The sequence below is a fragment of the Equus caballus genome, chromosome 19, assembly GCF_041296265.1.
Source record: "Equus caballus isolate H_3958 breed thoroughbred chromosome 19, TB-T2T, whole genome shotgun sequence".
Lineage (NCBI taxonomy): Eukaryota > Metazoa > Chordata > Mammalia > Perissodactyla > Equidae > Equus > Equus caballus.
This window is the reverse complement of record NC_091702.1, coordinates 63,749,036-63,775,131: the sequence shown is the minus strand read 5'-3', so window position 1 is coordinate 63,775,131 and position 26,096 is coordinate 63,749,036. Positions and strand designations below refer to the sequence as shown.

Here is a 26,096-nt window from a genome sequence, read left to right as displayed (position 1 = left end):
TGATGTAATTCCACTTGTCTATTTTTGCTTTTGTTGCCTTTGCTTTTCGTGTCATATCCAAAAAGTCACTGCCCACACCAACGTCAAGAAACTTTTCCCCTATGTTTTCTTCTAGTGGTTTTACACTTTCAGGTCTTATGTTTAAGTCTTTAATCCATTTTGAGTTCAGTCTTGTGTGTGGTGTGAGATAAAGGTCCAATATCATTCTTCTGCATGTAGATGTCTAGTTTTCCCAACACCATTTATTGAAGTGACTATCTTTTCTCTATTGTGTGTATTCTTGGCATCCTTATTGAAGGACACCATAAGAGAAGAAAATTATAGGCCAATATCCCTGAGTAACACAGATACAAAAATCCTCAACAAAATACAAGCAAACTAAATTCAACAGCTACATTAAAAGGGTCATATACTATGAACAGGTGAGATCAACCTTTGGGATGCAAGGATGGTTCAGCCTAAACAAATCAATAAAAGTGATACACCACATTAACAGAATGAAGGATAAAAATCATAGGATCATCTCAACAGATGCAGAAAAGCATTTGAGAAAATTCAACATCTTTTCCTGATAAAAACTCCCAACAAATTAGTTATGGAAGGAATCTACCTCCACATAATGTCCCCGGACATTATTTTTCTAAAGACAAGAAGGAATGAGTAAATATAAAAGAACGCTTTATTGTCCAACCGTGGTAGTGAAGGAGAAGATCAGAAGAAGAACAATGAGAACAAGAGGAGGGATTTTCCAGATGCAGTTGGTAGGAAACAGGACTTCTGCTCTTAAATCAGAAGAGGAGCTAGACACGGTAGTCAGTGTCAGTGGGAATTCCAGTTGGGTAGACTAACCAGGGCAGGTGGGCCAGAGAGACAACAAGCATTTTTATATTGCTCACTGCCTGGTTTGTGAAACCTGGTGGTATTACTCTTATTATCCCAGCCAAGTGGTATAGAATCACTGTGGGGAGGAGGTATATGTATGGCAAGTGGTTGGAACAAGCAGCTCAGAATCAGCAGCGTCATAGACTCTTCAGGGACTGTCTGAGTGAGTTCCCCCCAGCTGAAACAGCGCTCAGTCAATAGATTCACTCCACTCTGATGTTATACTCACTCAAAACAGAAACAAGAAAAAGAAAAGTGATTAAGTCATACTACTTCCCAGTGCTTCTTGGAATTTTCCCAGAATTTCCATTCCAATACCAAGATATATTAATTAAAATAGGATCAAGTAAACAAAATATAGAAGATTTTTAGGTGGGAGAATGGTAAACTGCTTGATAGAATTTTACTTACCAGAATAGTCTAGTAAAAATCTTCTTCTGTAGGATTTCTCCTTTATTTTTAACAAAAAAAGGAAAGGAGTGTGCTGCAAATACAGTATTTGCTTCTACATAGTGGAATCGGCTCTATATCATATTAAATTTTTTAAAAAATCCGATTGTGCATACTGAAATACTGGTGTTTTCTAGCACTTACTAACACAAGGGGTGCTCTTTTGGACATGAGAGATTTTATCGACACTTTTCAGTTTCTGAAGGGGCAGGTATTACATGGAAGGTCTGATGTTTAGCCTTCCATGTGGAGTTGTAATTCGGGTGTGATATCCTCCACCCATTCAACAAATATTTATTGGGCAGTGAGTATGTGCCATGGACTGTGTTGTTTTGAGGCTGTCAAAATGACTGGATATGAAACTATCGGATAATTTCCAGGCTTGAGATCAGTAGGCATAGGGTCCTTAAGACAGTATAAAGAAACAGGTGAAATTAATTTAAACAATACATTTTACTTAAACTACCATATCAAAAATATTATAATTTCAACATGTAATCAATAAAAACTTTATCCATGAGATATTTTACATCCCTATTTTTCTGGTACCAGCTCTTTGAAATCTGGTGTGTATTTTCTACATAGCACATCTCTGTTTGGACCAGCCACATTCAGGTGCTCAACAGCCGCATGTGGCTAGTAGCTTCCATACTGGACAGTGCAGATCTGAGACTGTCTTCTCTACCCTTCCTATTCCAGACGAAAAATCATGATAAATCGTCAAGCATTAAAATTCCTCTGTTAAGAATCTCCAGCCACCTGTTAACCTCATTTGTTTTCAGATCTTGTTCCTGGTGGAGTAGATCTGGTTGCTCTATCGCTAAAATGACTCTTTTCTGCCTTTATCCCTTTTCACACACCCCTCATCTGCCAACCCACCAACACTACCTGGTTCAAGAGCTGAATCCACTTCCTCTCTCAGGAAGCCTTTACCACATCTTGCTCTCTGCTCTCCTTGTACTAAGATTGATAATGAGGTTACCAGTCAATATCTACCCGTGGATGTAGCACCTGGTTCACATCATCTCCTCAACGAGAATCCTTTAACTCTTCTACAGCCTCTCTTTACAAGAGGTCAGAATGAGTGTTCATTGATTGGCTGACCAAGATTTGGTATGCTAAATTTTATAGAAGCATGAATAAATTAAACCATTGCACTGTATTTCTTATTCTATGTAATTTCACTGTTTCGTTCATTCATTTATCTACCAATTCTTATTTGAGCACTTATTCAGAGTCGAAGACTGTGCTAGGCAATGGCAATACAGTATTTCCAATACATCATGTGCATCTTTCAACGTCAGCACAATGTCTCACTCTGAATTTCACAAATGTGGAAACTGAAGTTCGTAAAGTTTCAGGAATTTACCTGGGTTGGGGAACTTATTGGTGGTGGAGCTGGGACGAGAAATAAGGTCTTATTTTTTCTCTACCACATTATGCTTCCTCTGCATTGTGATCCCTGGAACCAGTGCACGAGTTTACAAATCCTGTGTAACAATCCTGGATTTTACAGCATACAGCACAGCTAACTAACACCGTTGCATACTGGCACCAATTTTCTGCTTGAAAAATTTCTGTCTCAAGCAGTTTTCCTTTTCTTTACTGTGGCAGATTTTCAAAAGTTCTGCAATTTTCATGAGCAAATCTTAACTTGTGGATTAGAAGCCTTTAGAAGGAAGACAACATGTTCCCAAAAGTTAATTACAGATTTCATTTTTCCATAACTTTCTGCTTCCAGGATTCTGACTCATCAGTCAGTACAACTTTGGCGTGCTCTCTCCAACCGGAAGGGCTGCACGGAAATTTGACTAATGCCATTTCAAGGGTAAAATTCAGTTTAGCCTGGAGCTAGGCCTCAAAAGATGAAAATCCAACTTCACAACACTGTCTTCCACCTTGACAGGTGACAGAGTAAGCAGAGTTTGTAATGTTGGCAGTGTAAGTAGTATATATAATATTCTTTACTTAATATCTGAGTCTATATACACAGCTATGACATTTCTTAAACAAAATCTACTTAACTTTTTTCTGCTTTGAGTATTTTGAAAAAGTGTTTTCCTTAATTAGGGTGCTATTTTTAAAGCTGTTATTGTGGTAGAATATTATCTTCACAAAATATGTTTATTAAAGTATTTAAAATGATATATTTTAAGGAATAGTCTTTGTATTACTGGATCTGAACAACTTGAGGTGCTTATTCCTGGTGTTCACCCCAAACATACTGGATTTGCATTTTTAACAAATCTGTCAGATGGTTTTTATGCACATGAAATTTTGAGAACCTCTGATTTGATGGAGAGAAGAGTATATGTTTAAAAATATTTGTGTCCCTCAAGACACTGATGTTTTCCTTGCCAGCTGTTTTTCCATGTTATGTTACTAGCTGCAAAATCATCTGCTTTAGAAAGCAGTAACTTCTAGTAACGTCTATGTTACTAGAGGTAAAATCAAGCCATGAAATTTATTGACATTACCAGTTATTCTGAAGATTCTAGCTGAATCATTTGCTCAGTTAAATGGATGCATTTATTTAGTTTATTTGAATTTCAATCAGTTAAGTGATCAATAACTATTCTTGGAATAGCTACTTGAGTAATGCTCTGCAGAGAATGCTTACTAATCAAATGCATCACAGAGCTGAGTTTCCAGAGCATGTTGCTAACACTGCCATCATACTGTCAGCCCATTGTATTTACCACTGTGCTCAGTTGCTGTGTCTATCTACCTCCACGTGAATTCCATGACGGTTAGGCAACAAATCTTACTCATTTTTATGTCTCCAGCTCCCAGGACCATCCTTGGTATGTTATAAGCACCTATTTTATGTCTGTATTTGAATTTTCAAGGAACAAATATGTGGCGGCACAAACATGCGTGACCAGAATATGTTGCAGGAAGTAGAATAGAACGATCAGTGGTTGAATTTGAAAACCAGATGTGTTCAGAGAACACAGGTGACTCTAGAGAAATGTTCAAGGAAGGAAGTCTAGGTGGGTTTCAATTTATGCTTATTATTTTAGTTAAACGTAATGAAAATATACTCTATTAAATGTCATATGATACTTTTCCACATATTATTTCATAAGAATTTCCCAATGCTATTAAAAATTCTCTAAGCAGCATCAATGATTGTATAATGTTTAATTGAATTAATGTACACGTTTTGTACTAATCCCCTCAGGATTTTTCCTAATGTTTTCTTTTTTTCTCTCATAAAGATTGCTTCATTGAATATCATTTTACACATTTCTTTTCTGTCTTTGAATTACATTGGGTCAAATCATATTCACGTATTTTTGAGGTTATTTAAATATGAGATCAAAACACTTTACAAAGTCATACATATATCTTTCTATATATGAATGCCTGAATAGGGCATTTCTTAAAGATATTTCTTAAGGGAATTGCTTGAAATTTAGTGATTTCTCATAGAAGTGACATTCTAAACTGCAGTTGGGTTCCCAGACTGCTTTCTGAATTTTATTTTATCCTTAGAACTGGCTGAAATATTACTTATAATCCCAAATCCTACCTTACTCCAACACATTCAAGTATTGAAACTTGAACCCGATTGCAGAATCCAAGCCAGGTCCAGAGGCTTCACACTCCACATCCTTTGAAGCTTAAAGACGTCTCTAAATCTTCACTTCCTCTGAGCCCCAAGGGAGAAGAAGGGGAGAGGATGTGGTTGGTGGGTGGGATCTCCCAAGGCTGGGTGGTCTGGTCCCATGGCAGCTTGAGGAGGGGCTGGTAGCAGGGGATGTGTGTAAGGATAGATGGAGTGGCAGTGTCTACGAAGGGGATACTCATGCTGGTCACTGCACATTCAGGAAAATAAGCTTGATTATATTGGACCTCGACAAATCTGGATTTTACTCTGTAGCGGTGGGGTGCTGTTGAAAGTACTTTCTTTCCGTGTTTCTGCATGGTTCAAACACATGATTGAAATGAAATTGAAAAGGAAAAGACTCACTGTGTGGATTTGTTAATGCTCTGCCCGGATGCCCTTTGGTCCCTTTTACTGCTTCTGTGCACCCCTCCCCCAGCTTCTGTGAGCTTTCTCTCCTCTTTTTCTTTTAACAGCTTTATTGAGGTATCTTTGAAATATAAAAATTGTATATTTTTAGAGTGTACAACCTGTTGTTTTGATATATGTATATATTGTAAAAAGATCACCACAGTCAAGCTAATTAACATATTCACCCACCTCTACATAGTTACCATTGCGTATGTGTGTGTAATACCACCTGCACCTGCCACTCTCTTCAGAGGACTGCCTTGGGGCTGTGGGAGCCACTTTGCCACCGGCATGGGGAGCCTGGAATGCTTGGGACCTCACTTGGCAGCTGTTAGCTAGTGACTGCCCCTGGTTCCAAAAGATCGAAAGCTCAGCACTCTTGCCTTGAGTAGGAAAAACGGTGAAGTGTAATTGCACTTGAGAATTCCCCGCAGGACCAGGCTGAGACTGCTCCAGGAAAGACTGCCTGAAAGTCGCACTGTGCTTGGCTCCTTCCCTGCCTTTAGCTGCTCCCTCAACTCCTTTTCCAATGTCTGCTGGGAGCACTTCCGCAGTAAATGGTTTGCTTGCAAATCCTCGTTCCAGGGCCTGCTTTTGGGGAAGCCAACCTAAGACACCCTGCCATCATGTGGGTTCAGGCATCTATGCTTTCTCCTGTTCTTTTAATATCTAAAAACACCTCTTATTTTGAAATCGTACCACATATACAATCTACTTTTATCCCGTTCAATATTATTTCAACTTTGTTATTAGCAGCTATATAATCTTCCACTGGTATCTGAGTTTAATAAACAATTTTGAATTGTCAAATATTTATGCTGTTGCTTTAATTTTATAAGTAATGCTGTGATGAATAATTCAGTCTTTTCCTTACTATATCACTCTAGGATACATTCACAAAAGGCATGGACATTGTTATAACTTGAACTCTGCCAAAGTTAGACCATTTTAAAGACACTATTAATGAATAGGTGCACTAGTTTTGCCACCCCCTTACTGACACCCAATGAGAATATTATAAGTATTATGTTAACTTCTTAGGTATTACACGGTAATAACCACAGTAACATAATAACAACCATTTATTAAGCACTTCCTTTGTGTTGGGTATTTTATTAGGTGTTTTGCCAAGATTATTTTATTTAATCCTTCAAACAACCAGGTGAGATGAGTATAATCATGTGATGAGGGAACTGAAATTGAGAGATGTAAACACTTTACACGAATCTTATGGCATGGGAGTGGCCCTGCTGGGACTTGAGGTAGTGTCTGGTTCCAACTCTCTGCTCTCCTTCCATTTTCTATCTACCTTGTTGTTAATTTGTATTTCTGTTTTTGTTACTAGCTACATTAAGCATTTCCTCCACTTATTTTTTTGAAAATTATATTTCTTCTTGCATGAATTTTCTGTTTGTGTCTTGCCAGCTCATCTACTGGAGTATCAATGGTTTTTCTCACCAATTTGTGTGATCTTTTTGTATATTGTAGTTGGGAACCCTCTGTGAATAATATTTATTGAAAATATTGGTGTCTATTTCATTTTTTACATTGTATTTATTATAAATATTGAGTTGTTAGATTACTCTTTTTTCTCTACATAAGTTTTTCAAATTTGTCAAAGCATAGAATATTATTCTTCTAAAAAGCTGGTATGCTTTTCTATTTGTTACAATTTCTATGTTTAGATTTTAAAAACGTTTATTTAATCTAAATTGAGTAATATATGTGTGTATAATATATGTATGTGTATAGTCTTCTTTTGGTATATTGACCATTTTGGAGGCAGGAAGAGTAAACTGATGTAGTATAGTGTTTTAGCAAATGAATGTGGAAGTAGGATGGGGTTGTGTGAGGGGAAGTGTTAACACGTATGGAGCGTGTGCTATGTGCTCAGCGTTTTTTGTATAGTCATGGGATCTGGTTAGGAGACTTTCCTATCAACCCACCCTGAATAAGACAGGAGCCTAAAGTAGGGTCATTGCAATATGAGAAGAAAGAGGGAGCAGTCAGACAGGCTCAGATAACTGCTGCATCTCTCCTTTTCTCTTTATGCCACACATTCTGTGTCTAACACTATATCAGGTGGAGAATTTTGAGAATTCTTAGTAATTTTGGGTTTTACATAGAAAAACATTATTTTCTGGTAAGAATGGTTATATGAGCAATTCAGGTAAAAGCAGGTTAATTATTTTTTTCTGAAGAAGATTCACCCTGAGCTAACATCTGTGGCCAATCTTCCTCTTTTTGTATGTGAGCCACCACCACAGCATGGCCACCGACAGATGAGTGATGCAGGTCCATGCCTGGGAACCGAACCCAGGCTGCTGAAGCAGAGTGTGTGGAAGTTAACCACTAGGCCACTGGGGCTGGCCCAGCAGGTTAATTTTTTGGACCAATTTGTGGGTCTTTAGAAATGATTTTAGCTGATCAAGCTATAATCATGAGATTATTGTCTACTAAACCAGAGAAGTCATGTTTGCACCTATCTATTGTGACTTAAGCATTTTTATGGATTTGATGCTATCGAGAAGAGATTGTTGGAAGTAAATTATGTACTTTTGCTCTTTAGCTGTCGTCTGTAGCTGGTTGCTCATCTTCTGGTTTCTGTGATTTGTTGCAAAGGCAGTTCTTGTGGTGTTGGAAATAGGATAACAGAGTACAACCCACAAGTGGCCCTACTTAAAACCAGTCAAACTAGTTAACCCAGTTACTTTTACAGTTTGGGTGACAAAGTTTTATGATATTTGAGGAATATAAGGAAACAATATATATAATAATGGCTAACATTTGAATAGAATCTTACTGTTTACACATACTTTCACAATACATTATTTAATTTTCATAATAGCATAAGATAGAATTATCTTGAACCTGGAACCCCACTTCGGTTTCCATGTGTTACACAGGGCTGGAATTACTAGAAAAGAAGGTTTAGAATTGCCTAGTAACAAACTTCATATATAAAGGGATGTGACACAAAAGAGATTCTCCTTCTTAACTTGGAAAGAAAACACAGACAAACGGACAAACAAAAGGAGAGAGGCAGAACCTAAAAAGCAGATCTAAGGAAGAAATTCTTCATAGTGATGACAGTGTCTGAAGGAAGTTTCAGCATTTATTCTCTAGTTTAAATCTACTCTTTGGGATGATTTGTAAATACTTAAGCCTGATAGCTAGAAACTCAATAATTGACATCTCCAAATCACATGGGAGATTTTTAAAAAACTTTTTATTAAGATTATGATAGTTTACAACCTTGTGAAATTTCAGTTGTACGTTATTGTTAGTCGTGTTGTAGGTGCACCACTTCACCCTTTGTGTCCCCCCCCCCCCCGCCCTTTCCCCTGGTAATCACCAATCAGTTCTCTTTGTCTCTATGTTTAACTTCCACCTATGAGTGGAGTCATACAGAGTTCGTCTTTCTCTATCTGGCTTATTTCACTTAACATAATACCTTCAAGGTCCATCCATTTTGTTGTGAATGGGACGATTTTATCTTTTTTATGGCCTAGTAGTATTCCATTGTATATATATATATACACTGTATCTTCTTTATCCAATCATGTGTCAATGGGCACTTAGGTTGCTTCCACATCTTGGCTATTGTAAATAATGCTGCAATGAACATAGGGGTGCATGGGACTTTTGGAATTGCTGATTTCAAGTTCTTTGGATAGATACCCAGTAGTGGGATGGCTGGGTCATAAGGTATTTCTATTTTTAATTTTTTGAGAAATATCCAGGCTGTTTTCCATAGTGGCTGCACCAGTTTGCATTCCCACCAACAGTGTATGAGGGTTCCTTTTTCTCCACAACCTCTCCAACATTTGTCACTTTTTGTTTTGGATATTTTTGCCATTTTAACAGGTATAAGGTGATATCTTAGTGCAGTTTTGATTTGCATTTCCCTAATGATTAGTGATGATGAGCATCTTTTCATGTGCCTATTGGCCATCCGTATATATTCTTTGGAGAAATGTCTGTTCATGTCCTCTGCCCATTTTTTGATCGGGTTGTTTGATTTTTTGTTGTTGAGCTGTGTGAGTTCTTTATATATTATGGAGATTAACCCTTTGTCAGATAAATAACTTGTAAATATTTTTTCCCAATTAGTGGGTTGTTTTTTTGTTTCAATTCTGTTTTCCCTTGCCTTGAAGAAGCTCTTTAGTCTGATGAAGTCCACATGGGAGATTTTTAAGTAGTGACTCTCCACTCTTCAATGTTGATGGTGACGGTGATGAAAGTTAATGTTTACTGAGACTGTGGATCATGTATCATGCTGACAGATTGATATGAAATATATCATAATGCTCACAATAACCTGAGGAAACCAGCCCCATTACCCTCATTTTCAAACTAGGGAAGATGAAGCCTAGACAGATTGATTAACAGCCAGGAAGTCACTGGGCTGTGATTGGATATCAGATTACCTGACTGAAAAGTTTGCCTATGTAGAGATTATACTCCACTCTAGGACAGGTATTCGGGACCTCCTGGAGGAGTTGCCTGAACGAAAATATTGCTATTTAGCACTATGTTCTAACCAGGTCAGCTGCTCAGCCCAATTTCACACAATAGTCACTGGTTATTCATGTTGGCCTTCGCCAAGCAGCCTGGAGAACCTGTTATGCAGGCCATAGCGCTGAGTTCAGTTCTCCACTGGCCCACTGAGAAGTACCTGGTGCCCTCGTGAGGCAGCACTCACGGCCAGAAGTGGGAAGGAGGGTGAGGCCACTCAGCATCAACTCTGTTATCTCAACAACTGGCTTTGCTCTGTTACTAATCATGCCTATTTTATAGATGAGAAACCTGAGGCTCAGAGAGATTTTCCTGCTTTTCTTAAATGTTTATCCTTTTAATAGCAGGAAGAGCAGGAAATGTTTTGGACTTGAAGAGGTTTCCATCAAACATAAATGGTGTGGAAGATAAAGATCTCAAGATCTCCTCCTTTGGAAAGCACCTCTGGAAACTCAATACACTCCAGAACATCCATCACTCTAGATTATTTCTTTAGGGAGTAAAAAGCTTTCTATATTTGGTTCAGTTCTAAAAATACTAGGCTCTGATAGAGAAGAGATATTTCTCTGCTGTGAAAATAAAGTTTCTTCTTTTTTCTTCTCGGAACGGTGACTTCCTTGTTTTTTGCCTTTTCAGAGAATGTGTGTTCTGTCAGCAGCTAAGAGCACAGATCTGGGTGCTGATCAAGACCCCGAAGCAGGCCTGAGAAAACGCAGAACTGAGGTAAAGAGTTCCAGGAAACACTGCAAAGGCTGTCACGATGTTCTGTGGTATTTCAAGTGCTTAGAAGAAGGTGAACCTGAGGTGACTATGAAGAAGGTAGAGGCGCAGAAGAAGGTAGTCTGAGAAATGGAAAACTCTGAAAAGAAAAATGTGAATTTTTCTTTTCAGAGTAATGTAAGGATGGCTTTTTGTTTTTTTTTTGTTAAAAAGAGGAAACGTTAGCCAACTTGAGTTTGGGTCATGCTTTGGATAAAATTGAAATCCTTTATTACGCTCTTCAAGGCTTCTCATCTGTGGCTTCACTGAGCTCACCGCCTGCCACTCTCTCCTCACGCACGGTGCTCGAGGCACACTGGCCTTCCTGCGTTTCTGCGTCCACTTGCTTTGGCCTGAGGGCCATCAGCATTTGCCATTCCCTCTGCCTGAGATGCCTTCCCTACTCTGTTCCTCTGGCGGGTCATTCTCATCCAGCAGGTCTCCCTCGAATGCCTTTGCCAGATGGCCCTGGTGAGCCTGGTGCTCCCCGCCCCAGTCTGCTGCTCTCATCCGTGGTCCTCCTCTCCTCTGGGACACGTGAGAAGATCATACTTGCCTCACACCTTGTAGTCAGGCAGGATTGTGGTACAAGTTTTGGCCAACGGGGCATAGATGAAAGTGATGTGATGGTGCAGTCTCATCAGCCTTGGTGGTACCCAGGGGTGAGAACACAGAGCAGAGCCCCGCTGAGGCATGGGGTATGGGGCATGCATAAAAGAAAAACTCCAACTGTCTTGCCTTAGGACACTGAGATTTTGGGGGTTGTTTATTATTGCAAGGTAATTACCCCATCTGGTCTAAAACACCATCCTTCTGTTTTATTTTCTTCAGAGGACCTGTCCGTCTTTGAAAGGTTTCATTTCTTTATTATTAATCTGTCTGCCCCTTCCAAACATGGCCAGGTGCATCAGTAGCACACACTACAGTAAGAGATTAGCTTTCCATTTGTCTGTGGATCCGCATCCATCTCAAACAATCTTAAACAAGTCTTTCAGAATAGCCCTTACACGGGCTCTTACACGGATCTGGTGGATAAGGAGCGACCTGTGAACAGCCCTTGCTGAAGTAGGCTGGGTGCCCAGGCCCTCGATGCTCTCCCTGCCCCAGCCCTTTCCTCTGAGAGGGAAGTGCCTAACTTGTTCTAGAAGGGTTATAAACTGAGCAGGACCAGACAGAATGTGTATTGTTTCCCGTCCCTAAGGTGGGTCTCCTCCCAACACATACACTAGGAAAGAAGAGGGTGTGTGTTTCTGGAACCTCCACAGATTCTGTTCTTTCCATTCATCACTCTATTCACCTAGATAGGACCAATACCCCCCAGGTAAGTGCAACACGGTGACCCCGACTGTTGCAGCTCCCTAGTCCTGCCTTGGATGGGAATTCAGGGTGAAAAACCTTTATGGAATGCCTCCATTAGAAAATGAAGGGATTGTGCTGCATCAGCAGTTTCCAGACGGCGTCCCCTGAGGTGCCGTGGGGCTTCACAAGGGGAGCGGCGGGCATCTATTGCAAAACGACCTTCATCTCTCTTTCCCTCGCTTGCTCGCTCTTCAACCAAAGCATCTCTGTTGGTTTAATCTGTTTTATACATTTTGAGGGGTCTGTATAGTTTTCATTTGAAAAGGGATTTATTATTTTTAAAAAAATTTCAAAAAAATTGGACTAGATATTTCTAAAACCCCTTCTGCTTCTAATGTTCTAGGAATCTAGGAGCCTAGTATGGTCAAGGTACTGGCTGGGCACGGGGCACAGTGGGCCACCTGGAAGTGAGGAAGACATCACCGCTGACCTTCCAGGAACTGACTGTAGCAGAAGAAAGATACTCTTACATGAATAATATCAGGATATGAGTAAAGGTGGGGGAAGGAGGGAGGAGAGCAGAGAACCAAGTGTGGAATGTCGATGAAAGTCACCACCAAATGCAAACCCTACTCTTGTGGGCCCTTCCCAACCCCATCCCAGCAGCATGGTTGACGATGGGGAACCTTCTCCAAGTCTGGACACAGGCCCTGACTGCTTCCAAACTGACTTTGGTACCCCAGTTCCCCAGTACTGACCTTCTGGCTTTGTTTTTGTTTTTCATTCATGAGACTTTTTGTCTGATATATTCCATGTCCTTAGCAATCTTATTTCTTATCAAAAATGTTGGTAACACATATCTTGGCAATTTCAATTAGAAGTTAAATACTATGAAGACATAAAATTTACTCCAATGTTAGTAACTTCAGAGATGGGAAATGTTGACAGCTACGGCATATCAAATTTATAGATTTCAGTGTCACTGGCCACCCTGCCACCTGTGACCACATGGATATGAAGGTGTTGCCGTGTCTTATTTTAGCAGAGTGGTCCAACTCTCCATGCTTCCAGTGCAGGCTCTGCCACGAACTGCCTTGGGATTTCAGGCTATTTCATTTCTCTTGGCTTCAGTTTCTTCTGTGCACAGAAAAGTTAGACCTTATTATATTATTGTATTTTAATCTTTCTCTTCTTTTTGGTCATGCATTTATTTATTTAAATTTCTAATTTTTAATAAAGACAATATGTTCATAGGCCTTAAAATCTAAATGGTACCCACACATATACAGTCAGGCTTCTTGCTCCCACTCCTGTCTTCTGTTTGATCTCCACCCCTTCCCATAGGTAACTATTTTTATTAGTCTTTTTGGGTCTTCTTCCAGAAATTCTTCTTGCAGCCAGTCTGATAACAAATATGTTGTCCCCCTTGTTCTTAATACGACAGGAGCACATTGTATGTATCCTCTGTACCTAAAAATCTACCTTTTCTATAGATAGAATATGCCTTCATTCTTGTACAGCTGGTTAGCATTCCATTTTATTGATATAGTTTAATGTTTTTGGCTAATCTGCTAATGATAGCTGTATGGATTGCTTATCTTTTTCTATTATAACTATGTTGTGATAAATAATCTTGTGCATATGTCATTTCTAATGTGTGCAAATAAAACTGAGAATAAATTCCTAAAAGTGGGATTGCTAGGTCAAAGGGTGTACACCCTTCGTAAATTTGATAGCTATTGTCAAATTGCCCTCCATAGGCATTGCACTACCTGACCCTTCCGCTAGGAATGTATGAAAGTGCCTGTTTCTCCACAGCCTCACCATCAGAATGTGGCATCAAACTCTTGAATTCATGCTAATCTATTAGCTTAGATATGGTATTTCAATGCAATTTTTATTTGCATTTCTCTCTTTATGATTCAGGTTAATCATCTTTTAAACATTCAAGAACTCTTTGTAATTTTAAGAATCTGTTCTTGAGCCTGAGTTTTCTCATAGGCTTATGGCAAAACAACGCTCCCCTGGTTTATCCACAGCTTCATCAAGCCACATCCCCAAACTATGGATGCCCACAGTGTTCTCTCTAGCCTTCTCATTGATTTTACCCTGGGAAACACTCCTAGCCTATCCTTCATCTTCCCCTGTTCATTTCTTTTTATGTCAACATTATGCTTTCCTTTGTATGGAATTGCTTTCCAGTAGGAACTCTCGTAGCCAAAGCACTTGCTGATACATTCACTAGGATTACCTCATTGCTACACAATTCCCTACGGTCTCATTAAGTATAAAAATCAAAAACAAAAGAACAAGGAACAACAGCCAAAAACTAGACCTTTCCCTCTTTGTGTTCAAATCCAAGAAGACTGGATATTCTTTCACTGAAGAGAGAGTGATCAGTGTCATCAACATGTGGAATTTTCTTGTGATTTTGGCCTGACAGGACTATTTGTACATAGATACCGTGTAAAGTCATATTTGTATCCAGATGCTAATTCGAGGCGGAGACCGAGAGGGACTTGGCAAAGAGGATGATATGTGAGGGTTCTTGGCAAATATGAAAGCGTGTAGAAAGAGATCGTGGGGTGTGGTAGCATCTGATCTCTACATCCTGATGCATCCATCAACTTTGTTGCTTTTAAAGTATCTGGGTTATAGTATTGGACATGGCACAGCGTCTATATCCTCTGGCTGAGGGCTTTCAAAGACAAAGCACGGCACCTCAGCTTTCCTTACGCATAGTAAGCCCCCAAGCACATTATCTAGATAGTCACCAGCATAATGCAGATAATTTTGACAGGATGGATGTGACCCAGGGTTGGCTTCATGGGTGTGTGAACTGTGCAACTGCATAGAGCCCTGTACTCAAAGGGCCTCATGCTTGGTTAATGCTCTGCTGTCACCATAGTGAAATTCTTAATAATTTTTGACCAAGGGGGCTGGTCTCTCATTTTTATTCTGACTGAGTCCCACAAATTATGTAGCTGCTCCTGAAGTTAAATTGCCTGGTAAATCAAGTCTGTTTGTAGAGCAGAGTCCAAGGGATTAGTATTATGAAACATCTGTAAATATCCTTCCTTCTATTAAGGTAATTGACACTTCTGTTTGTAAATTTTGGTTGGAAGTGATACCTCTATCATTGGTTTCGACAGAAAACAATGTGTATTTATTTTAATCTTTCATACCCTACTTTAAAGAGCAGACCAGATACAGCCATGAAGTGCAAAAGGATGAGTGAAATATTTTCCCTGTGCTCCTGTGAGTCAAGACAGAGAACACCACTAAAATCTATTTGAAAATTGTACTAAGAGTAGCCATTTCCTTCCCCCATAGACATGCTATGTCTCATTCCCACATATAAATTTAAGTTTAAAATCTTAATTCAAGTTATTTGCAAAGAAGACATCCAAAAAGACTTGAAGATTCAAATATGCCTCTTGGGACCTAGAGTTTTAACCATTGTTTGATAAGTGGTTACAAAATAATCCAATACTAAAACAACCTTCCAAATTAAGATACTCAAAAGTTTGACCTGAAGATATTCTAAATAATTTCATTCCCTTCTTTGAGTCTACAAATTTAAGAAGAAAGTGAGTAATCTGCATTCAGAGGGTAAAACTCAAGGCAAGCATGTATTGTTCTGGGTTGGGATGAAAAAACAAACACACCCTCTAGAAGCAAAAACAAAGTTAGGCTGACTTCAATGTTAGGGATGCTGTTGCACAATCAATTCACTGTGTTGTAATTGGAAGTGTGAGAACCCCGTTTAATAAAGAGGTTGAAGCCCTAGAGAAGGGAGGAGTACATACGAAGTTATTTTTGTTTTTACCAACTGGGACCTCTGTGGTTTGGTGACAACTACTGTGCTTCTGCATATGGCAGGAAGGCTTGATTTAGATACAGTGCCTTACTCTGTGTGCTTAAATACAGGGCTACAGTTTAATTTTCTCATCAGCACTTCCAGCCCAGATGTAATATTCCTTTTGAAAACTCCTTAAATAAATATTGCCAGAGATCCCAGAGAGCTCCCTTGATGCCAGTAACTGAAAACATAGGTCACTTTCTTCAGCTACAAGAGCAGGATAGCAAGTGTGGTAGAGGTATTGTCTCTAGGGGCTGATCCTTTTTATCCATCTACGTGATTTTGAATTTAAACCATTTTTCAACTTGGATAATTCACTTTCTTAAATTTTAATGCATTTCAGTTGGTAGTTTCATGGTTGTCTTTCATTATCTCAAGAGGTATTACTTTCCAATTTCCCATAATTTTTAGATATAGCTAAACAAGCAGTAGAACACATTTGTTGACTCAACCTGATTCCACCAGGATCTGTGTATAATAATTAAGAAGCTATTGCTTTAGTCTTTGGAGATTGATGTGTCCAATAGGAGCAGTTAATTTAATTTTAAGTGTCTTCAGTCTTATTGTCATTGAGAACCTGTCCTTGGCTGAGATTACATTTGCTTGGTCATTTCAATGAGGCTGCTCTCTGGGAACTTGACCACAGGATCACTGGTTTCCACTGATTTGAGCTAAAGTTGGAATAGCAAGTAGGGAAGATGGGGTGTTGGGAAGCTCAGTATATTATGAGTTTAACAAGTCATTCAAAATCTAATGCATAATACTAGTGCCATTCGTTGGGTTTCTTGTGCACATTAAACTCTTTATTTTTTTAAAACTTTTTTAAAGATTGGCCCTGAGCTAACATCTGTTGCCAATATATTTTTTTCTTCTTCTCCGTAAAGCCCCCCAGTACGTAGTTATATATTCTAGTTGTAGATCCTTCTAGTTCTGCTATGTGGCACGCCGCCTCAGCATGGCCTGTTGACCAGGGCTAGGTTCGCGCCCAGGATCTGAACTGGCGGAACCCTAGGCCGCCGAAGCGGAGCGCACAAACTTAATGACTCAGCCATGGGGCCAGCCCCTAAACCCTTTAAAGATATGTGTTCATCTAACTTCCCCCTCCCCTGCCACCAGTAATCTCGTATAGTGTTATGATCAAAGAGGTAAGAACTTGCTTGAGCTCTTAGAATGTAACAGTGTTGAAGGTGTGCTGACTCCAGGTCCCACTCCAAAAATCCAGGTTTTAACCACTCTCTCTTACTTGAATTTTTTAATATGGAAACCAAATGATTTTTATTATTGAGTCCTATTAGGGTACAATTATTTCCTTCAAGTCCTTTGGTAAGTAAACAATAACATCATAGGCCACTTAGGTTCCAGCTAGTGTCATCTGTGGCTTTTTATGGTTTTTTAGGAAGACAGATACTCCGCACATGTACATTATCGCTCTCAGGGGAGAATTATGCTTCTTGGTAATGCTAATTTCACTTATTACAGAGCACAAAATAAGACCATCACTAACCGTCTACCAGAGAATCATTTCCACTGCCGGATATAGCGAGTTTAGGGGCAGTTATGCAGTTCCGGGCACCATCATCCCCATCATGATCAATAATAGCAGCTACATGTATTGAGCACTTACTCTTTGCCCAGCTCTACTCTAAGGGATTTATAAATGTTGTATCTAATCTTCACAGTAACTGCACAAAATAGGTCATCCTGATCTTCCCATTTTATGGTGGGGAAAGCTGGATTCAGAGTTAAATAAATTTGCCCAAGATAATGGAACGAACTCATGACTTAGAGTTGAACATCTTAGATTCACATCCAACTCTGTATCCTACCAACTTCTCTGCAGCTTCAGTTATGTTATTTAACGTCTCTAGGCTTGTATTTTTGCATTATAAAAGTAATAAATGTTCATGCTGGATAATTTGGAAAATATAGAAAAAATATTGGGGAAAGGAGAACAATCACCTAGGTCCTACTACCCAAACACATTCACTGTTGACGTGTTGGTAGCTTTTATTTATATACTTAGTAATGAAGAGAGCTGTTTTCCTTTTTCTTTTAAAAACAGAGTTGTAATCTCACCATATGTAGAATTTTTAAAAATAGATTTTATTGTCTAGGACTGTTTTAGATTGAAAGAAAAAAATTTTGGAAGATAGTACAGAAAGTGCCACATTCAATTTCCCCGGTTATTAGCATCTTAATTTAGTACAGTGCATTTGTTATAGTTAATTAGCCAATATCAATACATTATTATTATATTAAAATATTATATGTTATATATTATATTATTATAATCCCCATAGTTTGGTCAGACTTCCTTAACTTTTTCTAATGTCCTTTTTCTGTCCAGGATCCCATCCAGAACCCCACATTGCATTTAGTTGCTATGTCTCCTTAGTTTCCTCTTGGCTGTAACGGCTTATCAAACTTATCTTGTTTTTAATGACCTTCACAATTTTGAGGAGTACTGTTCATGTATTTTGAAAGGGTTTGCCAAATCTGAATTTTGACGGTAATTTTAAGGTAGGAGAGTTCCGAGTGATAGTGCTTATTATCAAAATAAAAATTTTGATTTGGGAAAGGGTATGGTAGCTTTAAGAAGTTATTAAACAGGTGTCAATTATTAAATTGATTAAATTAAATTGGGTTGAAAATTGGTAGTTCATATAAAATGCATTTAGAAAATATATAAAATAGTTCATGTGATGAGACAGAAATTAAGGTATGGCGGTTTCACAGCCTGTCTCCCACCTTTTCACCCACAGCCAACTAATCCACCCCAATCTCTGAGGATAAAAAGGGCAGAAGTTGTATAAGTAGGTTTTCTCAAGAAAATTAATCAAGAAAACAGGAACTACATTCCCCTGGGTCCTGCATCCAGTGAGGGGATGGCAAATACTAGCAGTGTTCAATATAGTTAATGTAAATATTTTGAAGTCTAATGTGTTTTGTCACATTGTTGATCCCGTTGATTTGCATAGATCCACATCAAAAAGACTCAGAAGGATAGATTAATTATGCTGAGGTCGATATTGTTGCTGTGTGGAGATGGGGCCAGAGAAATAGTATCTGATCATGTTAAGGATGCAGAAATCATCTGTCTTAGCTCAGATGCCAAACAAAATATCATAGACTGAGTGGCTGAAACAACAGAAATTTATTTCTCATAATTCTGGAGGTTAGACATCCGGGGTCAGGGTCTGGCCAGGTAGGTTTCATTCTGAGGTCTCTTCTCTTGACTTGTAGGTCACTATGCGCTCACATCACCTCTTCTTTGTGTGCTCATGGAGAGGGAGAGAGCAAGCTCTCTAATGTCTCTTCTTATAAGAGCATTAATCCCATCATGAGGGCCCCACCCTCATGATTTCTTCTAACCTAATTATCTCCCCAAGGCTTCATCTCCAAATACCGTAGAATTGGGAAGTAGGGCTTCAACATATGAATTTTGAGATGACAACATTCAGCCCATAATAACATCTGAGATTTAACGAAGCATACTTGTGCATGTGTGTATACACCACGTTCATACATACCACGTACACAAAGGGAAAGATGCATGGTAGATCATGGACTGCATATTAGTTACTTCTGTTATTTCCCATTTAAACTACTACATCAGTTTTTTAAAAAGTCAGGCGCATTTAATAGTAAACATGAATGTTAGTAATTAACTAAAGAGTGGTTTGTTTTCTCATGTAACAAGAAACCCAGAGATGGATGGTGGTGGTGGTGTTGGCTCAACAGCTTGAGGCTGTTGGGACTGAAGTCTTTATGATTCTCTTGTCTTTCTTTCATGGCTGCAAAATGATGGCTGTAGCTGCCTTTTCAGCGTTCGTATCCACATTCCAGGGAGGGGAAAGGAAAAATGGGAAAAAGCAAAAAGGTGCATGCCAGCTGAGTCTTTTAAGGATTTTTCTAGAAGCCCCACCCAATGACTTCAACTTACATTTTTTTTTTTTTTGGAAGATTAACCCTGAGCTAACATCTGTCAATCCTCCTGTTTTTGCTGAGGAAGACTGGCCCTGAGCTAACATCTGTGCCCATCTTCCTCTACTTTATATGTGGGACGCTTGCCACAGCATGGCTTGACAAGCAGTGCCATGTCTGCATCCAGGATATCCGAACCAGTGAACGTCGGGCTGCTGAAGCAGAATGTGGGCACTTAACCGTTGCGCCACCAGGCCGGCCCCTCAACTTACATTTTATCGACCAGAACTATGTTCCATGGCTACAATTACCTGTAAGGAAAGCTGGGAAATATAAATTTTATCAGGGAACATTAGTATACCCTCTAATGTGGATTCTGTTAATAAGCGAGAAGAGAAATGGATATTAGGTGGGAAGCCAGCAGTATGTGCCATAGCTGCATCCCAAGAGCTGAAAAAAAAAAGGGAATTGACAGACTCTCCCTCAATGGGTGGCTAGTCCTCTCACACAGCAAAAGAGAAGTTTAGGAAATTCCTGCCCCAGAGTTGTTTAAACAGTATACCTCAAAAGGAAGTCTTATTTAAGGGATAGGAGAAGACAGCATACTTTGGACACCGGAGTTTTTACTGAGAGGACAGCCATTGGTTTAATTCATTTCCAACCTGAGGACAGTTTTTGGTAGTTGGCAGGTGTGCTACTTCAAGACTGACTTTTGGCTCTCATGGTGGTTTCCGCTTCCGGCTTCCTGTGGTTGGAGTACACTGTTTTCTTTCATTCAGAGACATCTTGTTCCTGTCTGAGTCACTATACCATTACTCATCTTGTGTTGGCTCCTTGCTGGGGTTTCCTTAAGGCCATCCAAAGAGATTTAGGGCCACGAAAACACTGAACTGCTGAAGATCAAGGGTAGGGTGTTAGGAGATGTGCACTATTTGTAGTTCTTTCGGGGTCACACTGAGCAAGTCAAGGTTTTTAAATTTGTAAATCAATGAATAGCTACTCCCTTTTCTGATATAAGAAAGATGGAAAGGAAATTCACTTGCTTCCTAAAAAAGCTAAGGTTCTAGATCACTATGGTCACAATGCATAACGTGAGTCATGTGGAGGATGGAATAGAAGCCAGAGACACTCGGATGGGACTTTCAGTAACCCAGGTGAGGAGTTATGAGAGAAAATAGGAGATTCATGCAAGAAACAAAGCTGGGACAGAAGGCACGTGGTGTGGCTACTGATCGGATGTATAAGAAGAAGGAGACAGAGGAGAGAAGGCAGAGGGAGGAGTCACAGTTGACTTAGGCTTCAGGACTCTTGAGTCTGAGAGAATGGAGCTGCCGTGGGGGTAGAGAAACTCAGGGTGGGATGTGTTTGGGGGTGACAGTAGGGACGATGCGTCCTGTGTCTGTCCCTCATATACATTCTGGGAGGTCGAGGATGGAAGTCTGGTTGAATGGGCGGACTGAGAGAGGGTCAGCCGTGGCTATTAAAGTGCTCAGTTGCAAATCTCTTCCCAAGCACTTTGTGACAGCATTGGATTTGAATCTTGAATTCAGATCCTTTGGGCAATGTGCATAAAACTACATTCTACATTAAATGCAGTCAGAATTTGCATTTCCTCACTATCCCATCTCTTCCCATCTCTTCCATATCCCTGAGCCTGAATGATCACATGCTCCAGAAAGAGGCAAATTAAGCTTAATGTTTTAAATACTTTTTTCTTTAAAAATTTAAAATAATATTGCCTATTTCAGATTTAAGAGAGCATCATTTTGTGTTTGCCAAATTGCCACCTGGTTTTACCAATCCAACAGTTTCCAACTGGCAGAGTTCCATCCCTGCGAGATGAGGGCACACCAAAACAGGATCCTATCTCTTTTGAAGACCTTTAAGCTTGCTGTTATATAGCTCTGCTACTAAGTGTGTATGCTTTATTAGCTCTATCTTGGTTCCATTTTATGTTCCCATCCTTGTTTATTTAAATCTATTTAAAGTAATATTTTATATATCATATATCTCACTGTAAGCTTCTTCAAGTGATTTTTAGAACAGGAAGTACCTGTGTAGGCATCAGTGAGGTCCCAGAAGCTCCCTCAAGTCTGATTGTGGAAGTGGATTAGTGATAGAAATCTTTTCTGTTTTTGCTGAAGAAGTTATTTCTTTCATATATTTTCTTAGATGTCACCAGTCAGTGGGTACACATATCAGTCAAAAAACAACAAGAAAAAAACCTAGAGTTTGTTGAGCATTTTTTATGTCAGAAACCCTTCCAAGGTCTTCATTATTTAATCCTCATAACAATTCCATGACTTAGGGCCTACGATTATCCCCATTTTACAGATGTGCAAATTGAGACTGAGAGATGTTAGCGAATGGTTTGCACACTGTCACACAGCCAGTTAGTGTGGAGCCTAGTTTGAGGCCAGGCCATTGGATTCCTGAGCCCACATGATTAACTAGAGCATGATCTTGTTCTGTTATAACAGGAATAACACCAGTTATACAGGCCCTGGCCCCTCTGTTCTCACAGAAACTCAGTTCCATACATTGTGCCCCTGAATGTGTTTTTTGCCAACAGAGATTGTGTCATGTGCTCACAAACCGCTTAACTATTAAAGGTCACCCCTGTGGATCCTTCCATGTCCTCCAGGCACTAATGGATCCTGGGATCCTTGAGAAGCCACTGCTGTGGAGTGGCGCAGGCAGTGACAGTGGGGAGAGAAATCTTTTTCCTGCTGTGTCACGCTCCGGGAACGAGGCCTCAGAACTGTGATGAGGTCTTCCTGAGTTTAAACCGCCTTTTCAAACTTTTATTCACAGCTCCCTCTTCTCTAGTCCTCAGATATGAGTCCAACGGGAGACATAGAGTAACAGCCACCATGTTGGTCTCGCCCTCTCCCACCCATCCCTTCATACAACCAACATTGTGATTAGGCTCGTTATGCATGGCTCCTTCTTCAATGTGAATACTCTCCTGAGAGGCTTCTCAGACACACAAGAAATAGCTTCTATCAGCCTGTCTTCAGTTTCCTAAACCTAATCAGGCATGCCTGAATCACACAGGAGGCCCATCTCAACCCTCATACCGTCCCATGAGCAGCCACCAGTTCCCACACATCATAGCTTTCCTTCTTTCTTAGACTCCCACAGCTGCCATCGGCTCCATCCAGCCCAGAAGGGCAGGGAAAAATCAGTCTGCTTCTCTGACTTGCACCCACTCAAGCCAGGGTCTAGAGGCTAACACTCCAGACATTGTCGTTTTATGGGTTTGCTCTGACAGGCTGTAATGATCAACTTGTTTTGCCCATCTGCCTTAACCTGGTAGTGAAAAAGTACATGTGGCTCATCGAGCCTTGAGGTTTATCTCGGGGAAAGCAGAGGTTCTTTCATTCCCAGAGCTTTCACTTGTGTTGACAAGGTTTTAGATTTCTCACAGCATTCTCACTTGTATGTTCTACAAAGGCATGAGTGACAATTTTGCTGCCGTTCAGGCAGTTGGCACGTTTTCTCATAAAATCCAAGATGGCTGCTCTCTCTTTACCTTGTGTCACTGAGTAGCCTCACCAAGGGTGAGAATCTGGCGATTCTTCCTGCCTCCCTGGAAGCCTGAGCTTCCTCACAAGCTTTCCCTGGGAACACCCTTTATAGGCCTTGATCGAAGTGTGTCTCATCTGCTTGCCATTTTGCTACCTCCTTGGCTCTTCTCTGCTTTGACTATTCTATTTTTAACAAAACTACAAGCATTTTCCCCACTGCCTTGTGATGTGCATTTAGAAAGGTAACCTCCTCTCCTCTATGCTCCCCAACACCATACGTGTGTCTTTTGATACGAGAGGGTGATGACAGAGGTATCCTAGGTCCCTGATGCTCTTAAGTACCAGAGCCTTGGCACACTTTGGTTTATTTTCCTTCTCTTTCTATTCACCTGCATTTACATCTCGCTCCACCTCATCCCACCCCAGAAGACTTGTGCTGTGGGGGCTGCTGTCTGTCTATGGCACTCCCTGTATGTTGGCCAATCACCAGGGGATTCTTTGGGGCAACTGGGATGGTTTTGGCACTTTTTAGATTAACTCAGCTTGCTAGGGGTCTTGCACCACTTTGAGGAGTCATACAATATTTTTATAGATTTAATGCCCATACAAGAGGGCTACAAATAAACTCCCAAGGCTTACTTCTGAGTCACTTTGGGAAGGAGCTTGCGACATTGTGCAATCTTGGGCAGGTCATTAAAAACCATGTAGGTCTTCCCGTAGGTATATCTGGATACACTCATCCCTGTGGGTTCCAATGGTCCCTGCAAGGTGGTTTCCATAATTCCCTCTCACTTCCCTGGGGATACACAGCCCCACATGCATCTTTGGCGTTGCTTGGCCTGTAATTTGGCAGGCTGTTGAGGAGGAACTGACAAATCCTAATAACAATAACAATAACAACTACTAATAGCCATATTTCAAATGTACCCATCATGTTCCAGACACTCTACCAGAGACGTTCTGTATATTATCTTATTTTATCTTCATATAATGGGGTAGGTATTTTCCATATTTTACATATGACTAAGCTCAGATTAAGTAACATGTACAAGGTCACCCAAGTTCCCAGTGCCTCAGCAGGATGGCTATAAGCTCATGCACTTTCCACTGTGCTCACCTCTGCTTGTAGGAACCTGGGTAACAGAGGCACGCAGACAAACCATCAGCTAGTCCAGAAATTAGCAATGATGTCCTATTGGAGCACTCCCAAATGATAACTTGAATTTCAGATGCTACTGGGAAATAGCCTTTTGTCTCAAAAACCCAGTTTGAGCCTTCCACCAATTTGATAGGCTTTCTGAAAACTGGAAATTGGAGGATGGTAGGATGGAATCTGCTGGACTGAGAGAACTTTTGGTGGTCTACCTTGGGACCTCTTGCCAATAGCTACTGATTGTTCCTTCTTCTTCCTCTTCCTTCCTGATTTTCTCTATTAGAATGTAAACTTCACGAAGGAAAATTTTGTTCACTGCTGTGTGCCTAGAAAGGACAGTTCCAGACACTGAGAGAAAGATAAATAAATATTTGTGGAGTGAATGAAAAATTGAATGAAAAGATGACTGCCAGACCTCTGAGCACGAGCTGTTCCTGACATCGTTTCTGTCAATTTCCTAGAGACCCAGGTAATCTATTGTGTGTATCTGCTGTTTGTTGATTGGCCTGATCTTACCACTGCTGTGTAACAGGCAAATCCCACCTTCTTCTGGACAGTTGTTGAGGCCCCCAAACAGTCAAAGAGCCGAAGACACCTGTAGGACTTGGACTGGAGGGCATCTGGTTGGCCTCCTGTGTCTCTCTGCATTTTCATGTCTCGAACTCTTCCTGATTCCTGCATGAAAGAGGGAGCACCCACAGCATTCATCATGGCTTGCCCGGGAGACCATTCTTGAGAGAAGTACTGTGTCCTTACAGTTAACCCCGAATGTGTTGGGGACTCTGATTCTTTGTTTCCTCATTCTGTAAGCACTAGCCTTACTTTTCCTAATTGAAAGTTTCTGGTACTAAAAAACAAAAACAGCAGCGAAAAACAAAACCAAACCCATAAACAATAGAATATAGATGCAAACATATTTCTGCATCATCCTTTGAAGCCAAAGTCCTGTGGTAGAAGTTTTCTCATCATCTGGCCCTCTTCATTAGGCAGAAGTCCTGACTTCCAGGATTTCCTGTAGATTAACTGCTTCTACGGCATTGGGAGAAAACAGATGCATGTCCCCCATAACTTAAATAAAATAAATGTATAAACTTCACATAGTCAAAGGAGGAGATGCCAAGTGCAGCCTCTAGATTTTGTGTATTTACCTTTCTATGGAATCTCATAAATATGGTGAGTAGATTTTTGATGTGCCAAGTTCTGTTTCACTATCAAATTGACTTTTAAGAGAGTTTTGTATGGGCCAGCCTGGTGGCGTAGTGGTTAAGTTTACATGCTCCGCTTCAGCAGCCTGGGTTCACAGGTTTGGATCCTGGGCGTGGACCTAGCACTGCTTGTCAAGCCACGCTGAGGCAGCATCCCACACAAAATAGAGGAAGATTGACACAGACGTTAGCTCAGTGACAATCTTGCTCAAAAAAGAGGAAGATTGGCAGCAGATGTTAGCTCAGGGCTGATCTTCCTCACAAGAAAAAGAAAGAGTTCTGTAAATGGACGTAAGCAATAGATATACTCACTTCTGTTGGTGTGAATGAACAGAGCCTTCTGGAAGGAGGGCTTCTGATGAGTTAGTTCCTGAGCCTTGGCCTGGGGTGCATTCTCCCACCAAGCCAACCTCCCAGCTCTGGGGTTGCAGACCAGACCCCAGCACTGGAACTGTTGACTTTGCAAGTCAAACAGTAAGTTTCCTTGGTTTCT

The 26,096-nt window shown here is 40.3% G+C and overlaps 1 long non-coding RNA gene across 3 annotated transcripts in view; it reads left to right on the top strand.

Moving 5' to 3' along the window:
- Window positions 1–3,084: 3,084 nt before the first annotated feature.
- The window catches only part of LOC111769114 (uncharacterized), a 50,273-nt gene continuing 27,261 nt past the window's right edge, over window positions 3,085–26,096 (top strand). For all 3 annotated transcript variants that reach the window (XR_011428883.1, XR_002801889.2, XR_011428884.1), the window contains exons 1-3: window positions 3,085–3,273; window positions 10,508–10,594; window positions 24,682–24,867. This is a non-coding gene — a long non-coding RNA (uncharacterized lncRNA). The remainder of the gene's footprint in view (window positions 3,274–10,507; window positions 10,595–24,681; window positions 24,868–26,096) is intronic.